Source organism: Heptranchias perlo, chromosome 17 (genome assembly GCF_035084215.1).
Source record: "Heptranchias perlo isolate sHepPer1 chromosome 17, sHepPer1.hap1, whole genome shotgun sequence".
Lineage (NCBI taxonomy): Eukaryota > Metazoa > Chordata > Chondrichthyes > Hexanchiformes > Hexanchidae > Heptranchias > Heptranchias perlo.
Genome location: NC_090341.1, coordinates 10,697,873 through 10,717,203, shown reverse-complemented (window position 1 = coordinate 10,717,203; position 19,331 = coordinate 10,697,873). Strand labels below are relative to the sequence as shown.

At 47.8% G+C, this 19,331-nt stretch overlaps 1 protein-coding gene across 5 annotated transcripts in view; it reads left to right on the top strand.

Annotated features, from left to right (window-relative positions):
- Positions 1-19,331, top strand: part of LOC137334372 (caM kinase-like vesicle-associated protein) — a 222,648-nt gene that overhangs the window by 125,202 nt on the left and 78,115 nt on the right. For 4 of the 5 annotated variants that reach the window (XM_067999085.1, XM_067999086.1, XM_067999084.1 and 1 more), the window contains exon 1: positions 13,381-13,769. The exons of the other annotated variant lie outside the window; for it this stretch is intronic. The gene's annotated coding sequence lies outside the window, so the exon portion shown is untranslated. Of the gene's footprint in view, positions 1-13,380; positions 13,770-19,331 lie in introns of those variants that run through there. 5 annotated transcript variants of the gene reach the window in all.

Genomic DNA, 19,331 nt, shown 5'->3' with positions numbered 1-19,331 from the left:
TTTAACTCCTAACTCCCTAAATTCAGCTTGTAGGACCTCATCCCGTTTTTTACCTATATCGTTGGTACCTATATGCACCACGACAACTGGCTGTTCACCCTCCCCCTCCAGAATGTCCTGCAGCAGCTCCGAGACATTCCTGACCCTTGCACCAGGGAGGCAACATACCATCCTGGAGTCTCGGTTGCGTCCGCAGGAACGCCTGTCTATTCCCCTTACAATCGAGTTCCCTATCATTATAGCTCTGCCACGCTTTTTCCTGCCCTCCTGTGCAGCAGAGCCAACCACGGTGCCATGAACCTGGCCGCTGTCACCTTCCCCTGGTGAGCCATCTCCCCCAACAGTATCCAAAACGGTATACCTGTTTTGGAGGGAGATGACCGCAGGGGACCCCTGCACTGCCTTCCTACTCTTCCTCTGTCTGTTGGTCACCCATTCACTCTCTCCCTCAGTAATTTTTATCTGCGGTGTGACCAACTCACTGAACGTGCTATCCACGACTTTCTCAGCATCGCGGATGCTCCAAAGTGAGTCCATCCGCAGCTCCAGAGCCGTCAAGCGGTCAAACAGTAGCTGCAGCTGGACACACTTCCCGCAGGTGAAGGAACCAGGGACACAGGAAGGATCCCTGAATTCCCGCATCCCACAAGAGGAACATGACACGGGTCTGGGATCTCCTGCCATGACTTAACCCTTAAGTTAGCTTAACAACAACTACAATGTCAAGAAAAAAAAAGGAAAGAAAAACTACTTACCAGTCACCAGCCAATCACTTACCTGTTGGCTGTGACTTCGTGCCTCCAGCAGCTGCAGCTGAAATAAACTAAAGACTTAAAAAAAAAGACGGTAAAAGAAACCCTCACTCGCTAGCAGCCAATCAGCTCCTCCCCTTGTGTTGACGTCACTTTTGATTGTCTTACCTCGCTCCTTGAAGCCCCGAACTCTTTATCGCTGATCCGGCGCTCCGACACACTGCCCCCGACTCCGACACACTGCCCCCGACTCCGACACACTGCCCCCGACTCCGACACACTGCCCCCGACTCCGACACACTGCCCCCGACTCCGACACACGGCCCCCGACTCCGACACACTGCCCCCGACTCCGACACACTGCCCCCGACTCCGACACACTGCCCCCGACTCCGACACACTGCCCCCGACTCCGACACACTGCCCCCGACTCCGACACACGACCCCCGACTCCGACACACGGCCCCCGACTCCGACACACTGCCCCCGACTCCGACACACGACCCCCGACTCCGACACACGGCCCCCGACTCCGACTCACTGCCCCCGACTCCGACACACGGCCCCCGACTCCGACACACGGCCCCCGACTCCGACACACGGCCCCCGACTCCGACACACTGCCCCCGACTCCGACACACTGCCCCCGACTCCGACACACGGCCCCCGACTCCGACACACGGCCCCCGACTCCGACACACGGCCCCCGACACACTGCCCCCGACTCCGACTCACTGCCCCCGACTCCGACTCACTGCCCCCGACTCCGACTCACTGCCCCCGACTCCGACACACTGCCCCCGACTCCGACACACTGCCCCCGACTCCGACTCACTGCCCCCGACTCCGACACACCGCCCCCGACTCCGACTCACTGCCCCCGACTCCGACACACTGCCCCCGACTCCGACACACCGCCCCCGACTCCGACTCACTGCCCCCGACTCCGACACACTGCCCCCGACTCCGACACACTGCCCCCGACTCCGACACACCGCCCCCGACTCCGACACACCGCCCCCGACTCCGACTCACCGCCCCCGACTCCGACACACCGCCCCCGACTCCGACACACTGCCCCCGACTCCGACACACGGCCCCCGACTCCGACACACGGCCCCCGACTCCGACACACTGCCCCCGACTCCGACACACTGCCCCCGACTCCGACACACTGCCCCCGACTCCGACACACGGCCCCCGACTCCGACACACTGCCCCCGACTCCGACTCACTGCCCCCGACTCCGACACACTGCCCCCGACTCCGACACACGGCCCCCGACTCCGACACACGGCCCCCGACTCCGACACACTGCCCCCGACTCCGACACACGGCCCCCGACTCCGACACACTGCCCCCGACTCCGACTCACTGCCCCCGACTCCGACACACTGCCCCCGACTCCGAACAGGCCCGCTCCTTACCTCAGGCGCTCCGATTGAGGCCTACTCCCCGGGCCTCGCTCTTTATTTAGTCCGGCGCTCCGACGCACTGCCCCTGACTCCGAACAAGTCTGCTCCTTACGTCAGGCGCTCCCTGATAATAATAGAGGAATAACTAGTAAGGATCTGTGTTTGGTTATAGAACACTGCCCTTTCACCTCTGGGACCAGGATATTAATCCAGTTGAGACTGTGCGAATGAAAGCTTCCTCTCTCTCTCTCTCTGCCAGTTGTAAGGGCTCTAAGTGAAATTAGTTTATGCATTTTCAACCATTTCCTACTGGGCAAAAGTCCATTGATCAAAACAAATAATAATGTGGTGCAAATTGGAACTAAATTGGACATTTCACTCAGAAAGGCTCATAACAGAAGGGAGAGATGAGCAACCAGCAGAAGTTCCCTCAATCTGAAGTCTCTCATTCGCCTTGAGAAATGAGCCACCAAATCAAATCGTTGGTCCTAGAATCAATGGAGCCCATTGGAGACGGCCATGCAGAATGGCAGTCCACAACTCATTGCCGTGTTTCCTTCCTCCTAATCTTTCATATATTCAGGCATTATATCAATCGTACATTCAACATGCACCATAACATCATAGTTCCACAGGTCTTACAAGTTATATTTGTAAATGACTTTCACCACTAAGCTGTCTTAGGCCTGGATGAAGTTTAAGGGCAGAATGTACGTGACAGCAAAGTTCCAGGACTGGCTCCCTGATGAAGCAAAATTAGCGATGGCAGATTTCCTCAGACGTGCCTAAATAACTCTGGCAGAGTCTATTGACCTCTTTTCTTACGAGCAGGTCGGGTCAGATCGCTTCCAATGCAGGTGCACCTGCTTCTGTACATTGCTGTTCAACTCCTTTTCATCATGGAGCTCCATTCCTAAACCTTCTGTCTTGCCACTTCTCTTTCACTTTTCAAAATCCTTTGCTCAATCTGTAGTGTGCATATACAAAAGACAACACAGATGTACGCGAGCCTTACACCACCAGATCTGAGACTATTCTACCTGAACGTGTTGGCGCCTCTCAAATCCATGTTTGAATCCCTCCAATCAGGTTTCTGCCCATGCCACAGTACTGAAGCAGCCCTTATCAAAGTCACAAATGACATCATACGTGACGATGGTAAACTATTCCTCCTCGTCCTTCTTGACCTGTCTTCAGCCTGTCACACGGTTGACCTCCTCCATCGTCCAGCTGGGAGGGACTGCGCTCGCCTGCTTCCATTCTTATCTGTCCAGTCGTAGCCGGAGAATCAGCTGCAATGGCTTCTCTTCCCACTCCCGCACTGGAATCCATCCTTGGCCCCCTCCTGTTTCTCATCTGTGTGCTGCCCCTCAGCGACATCATCCGACAGTGGTTAGGATCTGGAATGCACTGCCCAAGGGGATGGTGGAGGCAGATTCAATCATGGCCTTCAAAAGGGAACTGGATAAGTACTTGAAAGGAAAAAGTTTGCAGGGCTACGGGGATAGGGCTGAGGAGTGGGACTAGCTGAATTGTTCTTGCATAGAGCCGGCGCGGACTTGATGGGCCAAATGGCCTCCTTCTGTGCTATGATTCTAAATCAGGTTCCACATGTACACTGACGACACCCAGCTCTACCTCAACATCACCTCCCTTGACCCCTCTACCATCTCTGATTTGTCACACTGCTTGTACAACACTGGATCAGCAAAAATTTCCTCCAACTAAATATTGGGAAGACCGAAGCCATTTTCTTCAGTCCCCGTCACAAACTCCATTCCCTAGCCACTGACTCCATCCCTGTCCCTGGCCACTGTCTGAGGCTGAACTGGTCGCAACCTTGCCGTCCTTTTTGACCCTGAGATGAGCTTCCGACCACATATCCACTCCGTCACCAAGACCGCCTACTTTCACCTCTGTAACATCGGCCGTCTCCGCCCCACCCTCAGCTCATTTGCTGCTGAAACCCGCATCCATGCCTTTGTTACCTCTAGATTTGACTATTCCAATGGTCTCCCATCTCCCACCCTTCATAATCTTGAGCTCATCCAAAACTCTACTACCCGCATCCTAACTCACACCAAGTCCCGTTCACCCATCACCCATGTGCTCGCTGACCTACATTGGTCCCCGGTCCAGGAATGCCTCGATTTTTAAAATTCTCATCCTTGTTTTCAAATCCCTTCACGGCCTCGCCCCTCCCTATCTCTGTAACCTCCTCCAGCCCTACAACCCTCCAAGATCTCTACGTTCCTCCAGTTCTTGCGCATCCCCGATTTTAATTGCTCCACTATTGGCGGCCATGCCTTCAGCTTAGGTCCTATATTAAGCTCTGGAATTCCCTCCCTAAACCCCTCCGCCTCTCTACCTCTCTCTCCTCCTTTAAGACCCTCCTTAAAACCTACCTCTTTGACCAAGCTTTTGGTCACCTGTCCTAATATCGCTTTATGTGGCTCGGTGTCAAATTTTGTTTGATAATCGCTGCTATGAAGCACCTTGGGATGTTTTACTACGTTAAAGGCGCTATATAAATGCAAGTTGTTGTTGTTGTTGTTGTTGTTTAAGCTGATGTGTTCCGTACATGAACAGCAATTGCTACTGAGCCCCACAACACCGGACATGATTTCAGTGTTATCTTCTACCCGGTGTGTAGTGTACATGAGAAGGTGTTGACACTGAGACCTACACGAGCCACACAGAAGCGAACGAACTGTGAAGCCTTACCCAGTGTGAGGGAGCTGAACACAGTTGGAAACCCACCAGTGCCAAAATGCACCAGCTTGCAGTGGCTTCTGCCAGGTCGCAGTGAGCTCATAGGAAGCTGCCATTTACTGTACACTGAGCTCATCATGAGCTCAGTAGCCTTATTTTGTGAGAGTATTTATGTTTTTATTTGCATGGACGTGAGCTATCACCATCAAGGACAGTGTGAAATTTCTGTTGCCAGCGTGTGACAGTACATGATGTAGTGCCTAATTTTCACATTTTATTGCTTCCTGGAGTTATTCCCGTGGTGACTACTGTCACTAATAGCAAGGGGCTGGCCATCAATGTCGAGACTTTAAACTGGACTCTTATAAGGTCAGGAAAGGTGGTTTATGGTCCATGTAAACTTACATAGATAGATATGTATTGAAAAAAATCAATTTTCATTATTTTTATAGCGTGCTTTTGGGGAACAGGATAATAGCAAATGAATGGCCTTTGTACTCTTTTGAAAAAGATGACAACTTTAAATGGCTGCTAACCACCAGTCATGAATTATTGGAGTGTCGGGTTCAACAAGCTGATGAAAAATTGGGACCTTTTGCCTTCACGCGATTTACTTTGTAAAATGTACCCTGCGCTCAATATACCCGCTGCAAAAGAATAGGTTTGTAATTCGCTTGTGTCAGTTATGTGGTGATGTAATTCTGCAGTGATTCCATCCTAATAGCCAACTAGCCCCAGGTTACACAAAGCTGGTTCATATTTAGTCAGTGGGACAGCCTGGTGCCATGATGTATTGGTGCCCCAGATGAGCTGCCCTATGGAGTGGTCGGATGCCGGCTTATAACCATGGTTTCCCTCATTGGTGAGTTCCTACTTGCAGTCGATTGGTATGAGTGAAGGAGATCCAGAGGGGAAAAATGTCAGAGGAACATAAAACTTCCAGACTCTGACAAAATCTCAAATGCACTTGAAATGGGTGGGATGAAAGAAAGAAAGAACTTGGATTTATATAGTGCCTTTGGTGACCTCAGGACGTCCCACAGCGCTGTACAGCCAATTAAGTACTTTTGAAGTCGTCGCTTTTGTAATGTGGGGAAATGCGGCATCCAATTTGTGCACAACAAGGTCCAACAAACAGCAGAGATAAATGACCAGTTAATCTGTTTTATTAATGATGGTGGTTGAGGGATAAATGTTGTCCAGAACACTGGGAGAACTCCCTTGCTCTTCTTCAAATAGTGCCGTGAGATCTTTTATGGCCACTTGAGAGCACAGATGGAACCTTGGTTTAACATCTCATCCGAAATACGGCACCTCTGACAATGCAGAACTCTTTCAGTACTGCACTAAAGTGTTAGCCTGGATTATGTGCTCAAGTCTTTAGAGCGTAGCTTAAAAGCACAATCTCTGACTTAGAGCCACGAATACTACCACTGGGCTAAGGGTGATAGGGGGCAGCACTTAGGTGGCTGAAAGCTCTGCCACTAACCGAAGAGCATTGGGGAGGGCAGAAATGCACTGGATTCTAGAGTCAGAGTACCACAGTGCATCAGCTGGGATGTGGAGCTGGAGGAGGTTGCAGAGGTGGGGGGAGCAAGATCACAGAGGGACTTGTAAACAAGAGCTAGGATCTTGAACTCAGTGAATTGAACCAGTCAGTGGAGGTCAGTGAGCACAGGGTTGATGGATGATTGTGACTTCACACACTAACCCTACAGTATAATGGTAATGAGGAATGTGAAGGTGGGAGTCCATCGGTGGGTAGGGGGTTACAGAATCAGTAAATCATCACTAATATAGTAAAAACCTATCAATTACACTCACTTCCTTTTTTGTACTTTACTCAGTTATCTGAATTAAGTTTTCATTGACCGCTTCTTCACATGGAGTACCTGAGCAATGACCCTAAAGGGACAGGCCAGGTTAATAGTGAAACACCACAATCAGACCACCTGTGAGCAATGCCACAGGACATCAACTGGTAAAATAAGGAAAAAGTATCCTCTTGATTATAGAAGATTGACGGGTGATCTGATTGAGGTGTTTAAAATGTTAAAAGGATTCGATAGTGTCGATACAGAGAAACTATTTCCTCTGATGGGGCAATCTAGAACAAGGAGACATAATCTTACAATTAGAGCTAGGCCATTTCGGAGCGAAATCAGGAAGTACTTTTTCACACAAAAGGTGGTAGAAATTTGAACTCTCTCCCCACAAGGCTGTGGATGCTAGGACAATTGGAGCTTTCAAGACTGAGATAGATAGATTTTTGTCGGGTAAGGGAATCAAGGAATATGGAGCAAAGGCAGGTAAATGGAGTTGAGGTGAAGATCAGCCATGATCTAATTGAATGGCGGAGTTGGCCTATGGGGCTGATTGGTCTACTCCTGCTCCTAATATTCCTATATTCTTCATCAAGATAGATGAAATGTCTGTATTCAACACTCCCAGATCAGGTACAACATTACCAGCTACAAAGTCAAACCGTTTTTATATTGTTCTTTGGCTGTCAACTCTTATAGCCCAGGTCTCCCCCAGGGGCTGGCCGTATCAACGCAAACCTGTCAGTTTGTTTTTAGACCCCTGGCAAGCAAATTGCATTTGCTATTAGGTTCTTTGGGCTGTTTCCAGTCTGACTAGAACTAGTCAGTGACATGCTGACCATACTCATTGGCCAAAATCTCACAGCCAGCCCCACAATTCACAGAGAGACTAGTGGAACAATTTAAAAGTAAATCCAGCTGTTCCACCAAGAACCTGACTTATAATGTAAAAGGCCCGCAAAGCTCCTTTAACTGTGCCCCAACAATGACTCAAACCTCAGAATACCACCCCTTAATGTACCAATGTGAATTTCTCCACTTTCCACATCAGATATCTTTAAATAACAAAGCCATTTTTATATCAATTTCTGCTGAATTACCATGTTTTGTGCTTGTGCCCATGCCCAGTAGGAACTGGGTTCAGACTGGTCACACTCATTTCAAATTGGAACCTTTCCAAAGTCAGAAAAAGTAATGCACGTTCTTTCTTTCTCTGGGGCTGCCTCCAAAAAAATTATTTGCCTTGCACCTTCAGATGTTTTATGACATTAAAGGCACTGTAGAAATGAAAAGGAAGAAAGACTTGCATTTTTATAGCGCCTTTCACGATCTCAGGATGACCCAAAGTACTTCACAGCCAATTAAGTACTTTTGAAGTGTACTCACTGTTGTAATGTAGGAAGCACGACAGACAATTTGCACATAGCAAGCTCCCACAAACAGCAATGAAATAAATGACCAGATAATCTGTTTTACATGTTAGTTGAGGGATTAATGTTGTGGGAAAACTCCACTGCTCTTCTTTGAGTAGTGCTGTGGGATCTTTTACGTGCACCTGATAGGACAGATGGGTCCTCGGTTTAACGCCTCATCTGAAAGACGGCATCTCCGACAGTGCAGCACTCCCTCAGTACAACACTGAAGTGTCAGCCTAGATTTTGTGCTCATGTCTCTGGAGTGGGATTTGAACCCACAACCTTCTGACTCGGAGGCAAGAGTGCTGCCCACTGTAAAACAGCATAACCTCACACTCACCATGAGCAAGAGCCGTGGCGATAAATTGGTACTTAAATAAGTATGAATTCCTTTTGATATCAGAGCAGTATTGGTTGGGGTCAGCCAGACCAGGAAGCATCAGTCACTCATGAGACTGCATTGGCTTCCAGTGTTCCATTTGCTAGGTTGTGCTCTGAGTTATACTCAAAGGCACTGACTGATGCTGGGGAACGATTTCACAGGAGCCAGCAAGCCTCTGGCACCTTAACGAATTAGCCATTCTTCATGTGTGAGCTCAGTGAGTGTTAGAGGGCTATTCAGCTGTGGGTTGTATCATAGCTGACCTCGAGCCCATCCTCACTGATGTGCACACATGCATACATTCCAATAGGAATCAGGAATATGGCTAATTTTATTCCCCTCTCCCTAGCCTAGGGACACTGAGACCCATTGTAGTATCTCAATTACTGCCCTGGTTGAAACAACTTAAATCAGCATAAACCAGGAGTTGAACCTGGGATCTTCCTGTTGTATAAGGCTCACTACCACATCAGGCGATGTGTTTACCAATGGAGCCATCAATGTAACTTTGATGTTTTATCACTGCATTCACTTACATACATGCTTCAAGTCACTGTTTGGAGATTGAAAGTAGGGCCACTCTATACAAAAATCACTGTGGTATTGTATTCACTCTGGGGAGTGAAATCACCTCTTGGTCCTGTCCTGCTTTCCAGTCCATTTTGGATTCTCCAATGGTGCTTGCATCTCTGCAGCTCATCACTTTCCATTTCCTTCTCTCCAGTTCCTGGTGTCCTGCTCCCTTCTCCCAGGTTCTCCGGCTTCCAGTCTCCCATTCTTAGTCTGCACACAGCAGTGGCAGGATGCGGAACAGTCAGCATGCATTGAAGTTAAATTTCCCACTCCCTCAGGTGCTATAGTGACTGATGTGAATCATAAATGTTTTTTTCCTCATTAGGTGGTTGGAAAGTCTTTTATGTGGGTTACTTGATACTATGCAGATATAGTTACATAGTTTAATCTCTAGTAGTGACACCAGGGGCTCTCCCAATAAAAATGGTGTATGTTATGCTGATGACAAGTGGCTGAATATAAACATTGACACCCATATGAAGTGTGAAAATTTCAGTACGCTTAAACACCTACATTGTGTGTGAGTTTAATAATGGACTTTCCCACCACATACAGGACGTCATGAGCAAAATCCCACAGAAAACATTGAGAAAGAACTGATAACCTGACTTATACTAAACAGCTTGTGCAGAGCTTGATGCCAGTTCCTGTAAATGTAAAGGAGACAATTCATTCACAGCTGGCACAGCTCCACAGTTAATATCTCTCACACTGCGTATACAGTGCACAGCAAATTAAGGGGAAGAATTCACTCACGTTTATGACTGAAGTACTCCTCTGTATGTTAATGTCATCTCCCGTACAGTGTAGACCACAGAACTCCCAATTTGTCCAGGAGGATCCCAAATCACCTGTATTAGTGATGGCCATTAGCCATGGCTTTTGGGTGGGGAGTGTATGTATTGTGATTCACAAGGCCCACACTTGTATGGGACAGGCTGGATGCACAAGCGGGTCTTTTCCTGTCTATTCCTGATCGTGTGTTCATATTTTCACCTACTGTTCACCATTACATAAACTCAGTTTTTGCCAATGCAATATAATAAAGAGACAGAATGTGTTTTGATGACCTGTGAATATATGGTCCATTAAACCACCTTGCTGAGCCAAGTGTTTGTAGCTCACAACCACTCTTAATGTTTCCTGTGTCAAACACATGGTTAAATCTGTATATTGTAAAGTGCAGATTCACACTTGCAACAAGGCATTCTATTGATGTTTACATCCACAAAGCATTCTACATGCTGGGCGTGTGATGATTCCTGTCCCTGTGCTGGGTCTGTGATGATCCCTTCCCCTGTGCTGGGTCTGTGATGATCCCTGTCCCTGTGCTGGGTCTGTGATGATCCCTCCCCCTGTGCTGGGTCTGTGATGATCCCTGTCCCTGTGCTGGGTCTGTGATGATCCCTCCCCCTGTGCTGGGTCTGTGATGATCCCTTCCCCTGTGCTGGGTCTGTGATGATCCCTGTCCCTGTGCTGGGTCTGTGATGATCCCTCCCCCTGTGCTGGGTCTGTGATGATCCCTCCCCCTGTGCTGGGTCTGTGATGATCCCTGTCCCTGTGCTGGGTCTGTGATGATCCCTCCCCCTGTGCTGGGTCTGTGATGATCCCTCCCCCTGTGCTGGGTCTGTGATGATCCCTGTCCCTGTGCTGGGTCTGTGATGATCCCTCCCCCTGTGCTGGGTCTGTGATGATCCCTCCCCCTGTGCTGGGTCTGTGATGATCCCTCCCCCTGTGCTGGGTCTGTGATGATTCCTTCCCCTGTGCTGCGTCTGTGATGATTCCAGTCCCTGTGCTGGGTCTGTGATGATCCCTCCCCCTGTGCTGGGTCTGTGATGATCCCTCCCCCTGTGCTGGGTCTGTGATGATCCCTGTCCCTGTGCTGGGTCTGTGATGATCCCTCCCCCTGTGCTGGGTCTGTGATGATCCCTCCCCCTGTGCTGGGTCTGTGATGATCCCTGACCCTGTGCTGGGTCTGTGATGATTCCTTCCCCTGTGCTGGGTCTGTGATGATTCCAGTCCCTGTGCTGGGTCTGTGATGATCCCTGTCCCTGTGCTGGGTCTGTGATGATCCCTGTCCCTGTGCTGGGTCTGTGATGATCCCTCCCCCTGTGCTGGGTCTGTGATGATCCCTCCCCCTGTGCTGGGTCTGTGATGATCCCTCCCCCTGTGCCGGGTCTGTGATGATCCCTGTCCCTGTGCTGGGTCTGTGATGATCCCTGTCCCTGTGCTGGGTCTGTGATGATCCCTCCCCCTGTGCTGGGTCTGTGATGATTCCTCCCCCTGTGCTGGGTCTGTGATGATTCCTCCCCCTGTGCTGGGTCTGTGATGATTCCTCCCCCTGTGCTGGGTCTGTGATGATCCCTGTCCCTGTGCTGGGTCTGTGATGATCCCTCCCCCTGTGCTGGGTCTGTGATGATCCCTGTCCCTGTGCTGGGTCTGTGATGATCCCGCCCCTTTTGCTGGGTCTGTGATGATTCCAGTCCCTGTGCTGGGTCTGTGATGATTCCAGTCCCTGTGCTGGGTCTGTGATGATCCCTCCCCCTGTGCTGGGTCTGTGATGATCCCTCCCCCTGTGCTGGGTCTGTGATGATCCCTGTCCCTGTGCTGGGTCTGTGATGATCCCTCCCCCTGTGCTGGGTCTGTGATGATTCCTGTCCCTGTGCTGGGTCTGTGATGATCCCTCCCCCTGTGCTGGGTCTGTGATGATCCCTCCCCCTGTGCTGGGTCTGTGATGATTCCAGTCCCTGTGCTGGGTCTGTGATGATCCCTCCCCCTGTGCTGGGTCTGTGATGATCCCTCCCCCTGTGCTGGGTCTGTGATGATTCCTGTCCCTGTGCTGGGTCTGTGATGATCCCTCCCCCTGTGCTGGGTCTGTGATGATCCCTCCCCCTGTGCTGGGTCTGTGATGATCCCTGTCCCTGTGCTGGGTCTGGGATGATCCCTCCCCCTGTGCTGGGTCTGTGATGATCCCTGTCCCTGTGCTGGGTCTGTGATGATTCCTCCCCCTGTGCTGGGTCTGTGATGATCCCTGTCCCTGTGCTGGGTCTGTGATGATCCCTGTCCCTGTGCTGGGTCTGTGATGATCCCTCCCCCTGTGCTGGGTCTGTGATGATTCCAGTCCCTGTGCTGGGTCTGTGATGATTCCAGTCCTTGTGCTGGGTCTGTGATGATCCCTCCCCCTGTGCTGGGTCTGTGATGATCCCTGTCCCTGTGCTGGGTCTGTGATGATCCCTGTCCCTGTGCTGGGTCTGTGATGATCCCTCCCCCTGTGCTGGGTCTGTGATGATCCCTGTCCCTGTGCTGGGTCTGGGATGATCCCTCCCCCTGTGCTGGGTCTGTGATGATCCCTGTCCCTGTGCTGGGTCTGTGATGATTCCTCCCCCTGTGCTGGGTCTGTGATGATTCCAGTCCCTGTGCTGGGTCTGTGATGATTCCAGTCCCTGTGCTGGGTCTGTGATGATCCCTGTCCCTGTGCTGGGTCTGTGATGATCCCTGTCCCTGTGCTGGGTCTGTGATGATCCCTCCCCCTGTGCTGGGTCTGTGATGATCCCTCCCCCTGTGCTGGGTCTGTGATGATCCCTCCCCCTGTGCTGGGTCTGTGATGATTCCTGTCCCTGTGCTGGGTCTGTGATGATCCCTCCCCCTGTGCTGGGTCTGTGATGATCCCTGTCCCTGTGCTGGGTCTGTGATGATTCCTGTCCCTGTGCTGGGTCTGTGATGATCCCTGTCCCTGTGCTGGGTCTGTGATGATCCCTGTCCCTGTGCTGGGTCTGTGATGATCCCTCCCCCTGTGCTGGGTCTGTGATGATCCCTGTCCCTGTGCTGGGTCTGTGATGATCCCTCCCCCTGTGCTGGGTCTGTGATGATTCCTGTCCCTGTGCTGGGTCTGTGATGATCCCTCCCCCTGTGCTGGGTCTGTGATGATCCCTGTCCCTGTGCTGGGTCTGTGATGATTCCTGTCCCTGTGCTGGGTCTGTGATGATCCCTGTCCCTGTGCTGGGTCTGTGATGATCCCTCCCCCTGTGCTGGGTCTGTGATGATCCCTGTCCCTGTGCTGGGTCTGTGATGATTCCTGTCCCTGTGCTGGGTCTGTGATGATCCCTGTCCCTGTGCTGGGTCTGTGATGATCCCTGTCCCTGTGCTGGGTCTGTGATGATCCCTGTCCCTGTGCTGGGTCTGTGATGATCCCTGTCCCTGTGCTGGGTCTGTGATGATTCCTCCCCCGGCGCTCTGTGTGTGATGATTCCTCCCCCGGTGCAGGGTCTGTGATGATTCCTCCCCCTGCTTGTTTGCTGCTCAATCGGTTTCAGTCAGTGTGCAGCTTGCCTGCGCTCCGTCAATCTGAATTGTTTTTGGTCTCCCGGAGCAGCAGCAGTTGCCTCGGCTCCCGGCTCGCCCAGCCCGAGCCTTCGTCCGAAACTCTGCAGCTTACCGAGCACATCCAGCTTCTGAGCGAAGTGTCCTGACCGAAAAGCAGCACATGTGGGTCCCTGTCGAGACTGCTGCCCATTTGGAGCCTATCACTTTTCAGAACAAGGCAGTGAACTCTGCTTATCCAAAAGGTGCTTTCACTAAAAGGGCTCATTTTCCTTTGCTCTTTTATTGTAAATAACGCATCCTGGGACACATGAGGGTTTAATCGGACGGGTGCAGCGGGATTTAGACGACACATTCGCCAGCAAAACGAGGACCAAGTAAGTATTGTAATTGTGTTATTAACATTTCAGTTTTGGAGGGGGTTGCTGTATGAATAAACACTGTTTATTCGGTTGATGTGAAGCCAACGAACCAAATACCCATTTCATGTGTTTCAGTTCAGTTTCAGGTGAATTTGTTTGGGGGGCTTTTTATTTCCCCTAACGGTCAGGGTCAGTTTCTGTCTCTTGTTAAAACTGACGGGCACCGACTGAGTGGAGCTGCCCAGTGCTCCTCCGGTCCGGGTTTATTTCGGTTTGTGCAAGGACTGCGGGAAGCTGTACCTTGGATCATCAGTAGGACACACCTGTGGACTTTTACAAAAAAAAACAAAGTTGCGATTTACAAGAAAAAGATTTGGAAGTGTAATTCTTATCTGAAAATGTGTGTGTTTGGCTGGAGGAATCTCAGCAGAAAAATCTTATTTATTGGAGATCTGATCACAAGATTAGAATTACTCCTTGGTTGTGGTTTTCGTGGATTCAGAAATCAGATAAAATTGCAATGCGGTTAAAAAAAATAACATAATGGATCGAAGCAGATCTTGAAAAATAAAGAACTTGTGCTAATATCAATCCAGTTGTTAAACAGTGGTTTTTAAGTCTTTTCACGGATGGAGACACATATTTAAAACTTGATTACAGCACCCCCGCCTGCCTGAATTGGTTACTGACACTGTTTCGGTGCAGATTCGCCTGTGTGTGTAACAAAAAAATGCTTGTGCTCGGTCAATCTGTGTTTTTGTACTAGTGTGTGAGGCTGTTTTTGGAAGCAGTTTTGCTCTTTCCCCGGTGCGCACTGTAACATTTATAAAATCCGGTCGAGTTCTGTGCTCTCAGTTACAGCTTGTCGCCATTTACCTCTCGTCACCTCACTAATTTAGATGGAGAAGGCAACGTGTGGCTCGCATTAAAACGAAACTTAATCGTTTTCTCACTGTTGCATAACACTGCGGAGTACTGGGTGTGGGGTCAGAAATCCCACCCCCAAAGTCTGGGCAGACCTGAGAACACAAGAGACGGTGAACCCCCTCTTTGCCCCTTCCGAGGGGGGCGCGCGGGGAGAGAATTGTCAATAATTGGGTTTTTGCAGACGTTATAACGACTTTAAAGCGTTTCTGATTTTGGGGATGCACTTTCCAATTCGCACTCTGTTGCAGTGCAGGCTCCGCGCCGCGTCTCTGCACAAGTTAAATGCCCAGCAACACGACCGAGACTTTCCGGGCAGTTTAGCACTAAACCGAACGTTCAGTGTTACAGATACAAGACTCTTAAGAATAATAATCAGTCTCGCGGGATGACCCGTTCCAGTCTACAATCATTTAGTTGATTTTTCAAAAAAATCGACCTTCAGCCCTGATTTACAAAATATTCCCTGATCCCCATCATAGTCCCGGCCGACTGATTTCGCTTGGGTTTTCTGTCACATTTTGAGACTTAAACTATCTCATTTCAGATTATAAAATGACTCGTGAGAGACATTACTCGGCCGCTGATTATCTCACATTAAAGTCACTCTCTGAGCACAGAAAAATGAGAGATAAATTTCCTAACTCCATCCACCCTTAAACACACAGGGACAGTTTTGGAAAATGTTATATTTGTGTTTTGATTTTTTTTTTAAATATACAATTTTATATATTTTTCACATCTCGCAGAATAAATTCTTGGTGGGAAAAGGTCCTATCTATTGAGTTTCGGTTACCCCAAAAAATAAAAGATTTATTGACATAATTGGTTGGACAATCATGACAGAAAATACACTGAAGTCAAAATATTTTGTCTACGGCTGTCCTGTTATTCTGGGATGCAGGCTGGTCTGAGAAGCAAGCTGTAGAAGATACATTATGGAATGGGCAGGTTTCCGCCCAAATCTCCAGCAAAGATCATTCAAGATCCGTGCGTGTGTGCGGTGAAGTTTCTCGCGGGCTTGGACTGGAACGGTTTCCAGCTCGCTGTACCTTCGGGTCGGCTTCAACGTGGGAAAGTGAGCCTTGATCCAACATCTTTTATCTTGTTTTATTTTCTGTGCTAAAAACAATGATGAAGTCGCTTCAAAATCATTAAAACTTTCACTGTAAAATTCCCCAAACCTTAAACAGGTTTATAGCTCTCTCACACCCCCTCCACCCCACACAGCCGTGGAATAAATCTCCTTTTGGCGGTGTAAATCTCTCCAGTTCATTGCTGGTAGTCACACATATTTTAATTACAGTGGTGAGTGGAATTGTTATGCTTGCTTTGTAAACCTCTGATGTAAATCCAGACCTCGAGGTTTAAAGCTGGAGTGTGTACACACACACGTCCTTTGCTATTTTTTAACCAGTACAAAGTATCACTTTGAAAGATTCTTAAGTATTTCTCAGCTTGCGAGTTGTTTAAACGCCTAGTTTTTTTGCTTCAGACGTGGAGTGCAGATGCCCAGGTCCTGACTGGAAGGAGTTGGTGATCCCGAAGGTGCAAGGGACCCAACCCTATCAGCAGAGACGCTGGACAGGAATGTGAATGTTAATTCATTCTCTCACACTCTTGGACTCCGTAATCCTTCCACCCGACTCCATTGGCGGTGATGTGACCAGTGTGTGTATATACTTATACTTATTTTAAAGCGGGAAATTTAGTTGATCCGGATTATTTTTAATAATTATTTTTAAATGGTCCTGATTGTGACCATCATTCATCGCCTTGTTTGGTAGCTACAGTAAGATTCATGAACCACACCAAACAATGAAAGATAATTACTCATTACTTTACCTAACACAAACTTTATATCAAGTTCTATCTCTATACTGTAGTGTACATATTTAAATATACAACAGAAACCAACTAAAATATATTTAGCACTTGTACTGCAGCATTCTTGAAAATGTACTTGAGCACAGAGACATTGTAGATAAGGTTTGTTGCATATTCTAAGAGTGTGCGGACCCAAGTTAAGATTCTGTTAGACTGCAGCACCAATTCAGGAGAGTCTCCTGTCAACATTCTCCTCTAAAATTGTATCGAGAGAAGTCTGGGGAAGTGCACGGTTTAGACAGATGTCTCCAAAAGAAGGAAGAAAAGAGCTTACAAAAATACATTTACACATAAAAGTACATCTTTAAACAAGATCTGTCTCAACTGTGCACTTTTTGGTGAATTGGTGCTGCAGTCTAACAGAATCTTAATTTGGGTCCGCACACTCTTAGAATATGCAACAAATCTTTTCTACAATGTCTCTGTGCTCAAGTACATTTTCAAGATTGCTGCAGTGTAAGTACTACATGTATTTAGTTGGTTTCTCTGTTGGCAGTAACAGGTTAGGAGGCCATTCTTTCACATGGCCTACATAGCAGTCAGGGCTACGGAGACTGGGTGGCCCATTTAAGTGAACAATTAACAAATTAGCAATTTCAGAGATAAGTAAAAGGTTATTAATTTGGACTTTAAATGCGCATTGTGGGGATGGAGTGCAACTTGACACATTTCTGAAAATTAACCTTCACTGTTTTACACTAAACTGTTCACCAGTGTCTCAGCTCCTAAATATTATTTGAATGTCTCTGATTCTATTGCATAGTAATGATCGCTTGAGCTGGTAGAGGTGAAAAGGATGGAAAGAGTTAGATTCCTGATTCAGCACAGTGCTGAGTAGAGAGGGCTGCAAGAATCAGCACTGAAGCAAGATGAACATAGAAACTGTCAAAAAGGGTACTGCCCATAAATGCTTTCAGACAAGATTTATATGGGGTAAGCTAGATGGGACTAAGTAGCCTTTAGCAGTTTCTACCTTTTTAGTTTCTGCATGATTTTTTTTAAAGTTGGATATTTCAAAAGTACTTAAAGTGTTAACTAACCTAACTTCCAGAGACATAAATAGAAAACATTGAGAGTCGCAATTAATGTGATTTTTAACAGGATGGAGAACTGTATTTTGAACGGTGCTGGTTTAGTTGGGGCAGATCGTATTCAACTTAGTTCTCAACGCAGGCAGTCAATTCCTGTTGTCTCCGTTAATTTGCCAGCTCTGGAGGGGAGAAAGGGAGAGGAAAAATAGCAATAAGCAGGAAATAGCAGTAAGAGGTTTTCCCTCCTGGCTATTGGAGTTTTGTTTCCTCAGAGGAGAGAAATAAATGTTTTAAGATGAAGAGTGATATATAAAAAAACAAGGTTGGCTTTTCTTGGCACATAAGTGCAGAGATTTTCAGTGACAATGATATTTACTAGAGAGTTGGTAACAGTTGATCCCTACAATAATACCAGACAATGCATGTGACAATAATAATGAATGAATGTTTGTGTTATACAGCCGTAGACTGACTGTGGCTGTTATTATATAAAGGGACTTTACTCGTGGCAAAGTGAATGGGGACCTTGTGAATGAATTCAGAAATTTAGAAAGGAGTTGACAGCACCATAAATGGAATCCAATATAATAATTCATACTACTTTTGGGTGGGGGGCATCTTTTTTTAGATGCCTATACCACATGCAGCAGACTGTGGCCAGACTGTGGTCAATGTGAGAGGTCTGGGACAACTGTCCTACTTTTCTCTCTCCTCCCTACTGGGCAACAGTGAGGAAGTGCCTGACCTCTATTCATCATTTTCCACAACATCACACTCTGTTGGAATCTGGAACTCACTGTATCGGTGACTGAAGGCATAAACTTCCATCTGAGAAATAATTGTCTATGTGATAGGTTTCAATAGCAAACTAGTAATTTTTATTAAAACTATTAACCACATTTTTAGGGAGCACATTTTGACCCAGCATCCTGTGCCACAGTGTGAGAGGAGCAATGGGTATGTGCTCAAAGTTCTGTGTGCACTTGTTTCTGATTTCTCCACCACTTTGTTGGGAGCGGCTGACCAAAGCACAGACCCTTCTTCTGAGGCAGTGCAGCAACATCAGAGAGGGGGGAGGAAGTGCCAGAGAAACTGTATCATTGTAGAGGGCTATGAGTAGATTAACTTGCCGAGGTTGAGATAGGATGATGGAGAAGGAGATCTAAAGAGAGCAAACAAAATGTAGAATGTGTTGGAGGAGTAATTGTAAGTTGTTTTCTTATTGTTCAAAAATAACTGCGTAACAAAGGGTGCAGGAGCCCATGCAATCATATTTTTTATATATTAGAAATGTACATTCAAATTTTTTCCAGATGAAAAAATTCAGTAGAGCTGAAAAGCTAAAAAACCTGTTTCTTGCTGATTATTTTATTGAGGGTGTCATTGGCAACACTGCACTGATCTAAATTGAAAATTCAAACAGGGATGTAGTTATTTATTGTACTCGAACATTAATGAAAAGGAAGACTTGTATTTATATAGCACGTTATCATATTGCTCAGAAGAGTTTCAAAATGCTTCATTCACAATGAATTGCTTTGAAGTGTAGTGACTTTTATATGTAGGCAAACACAACAGCCATTTTACACACACAATCCCACAAATTGTAATTAAATGAATGACTAATTAATCTGTTTTTGATGATAGGACACCAGGAAAACTCCCTGCTTTTCAAATTGTACCAAGGGCTCAATAACATCCACCTAAACCATCAGAACAGATAGATGGGGACTTG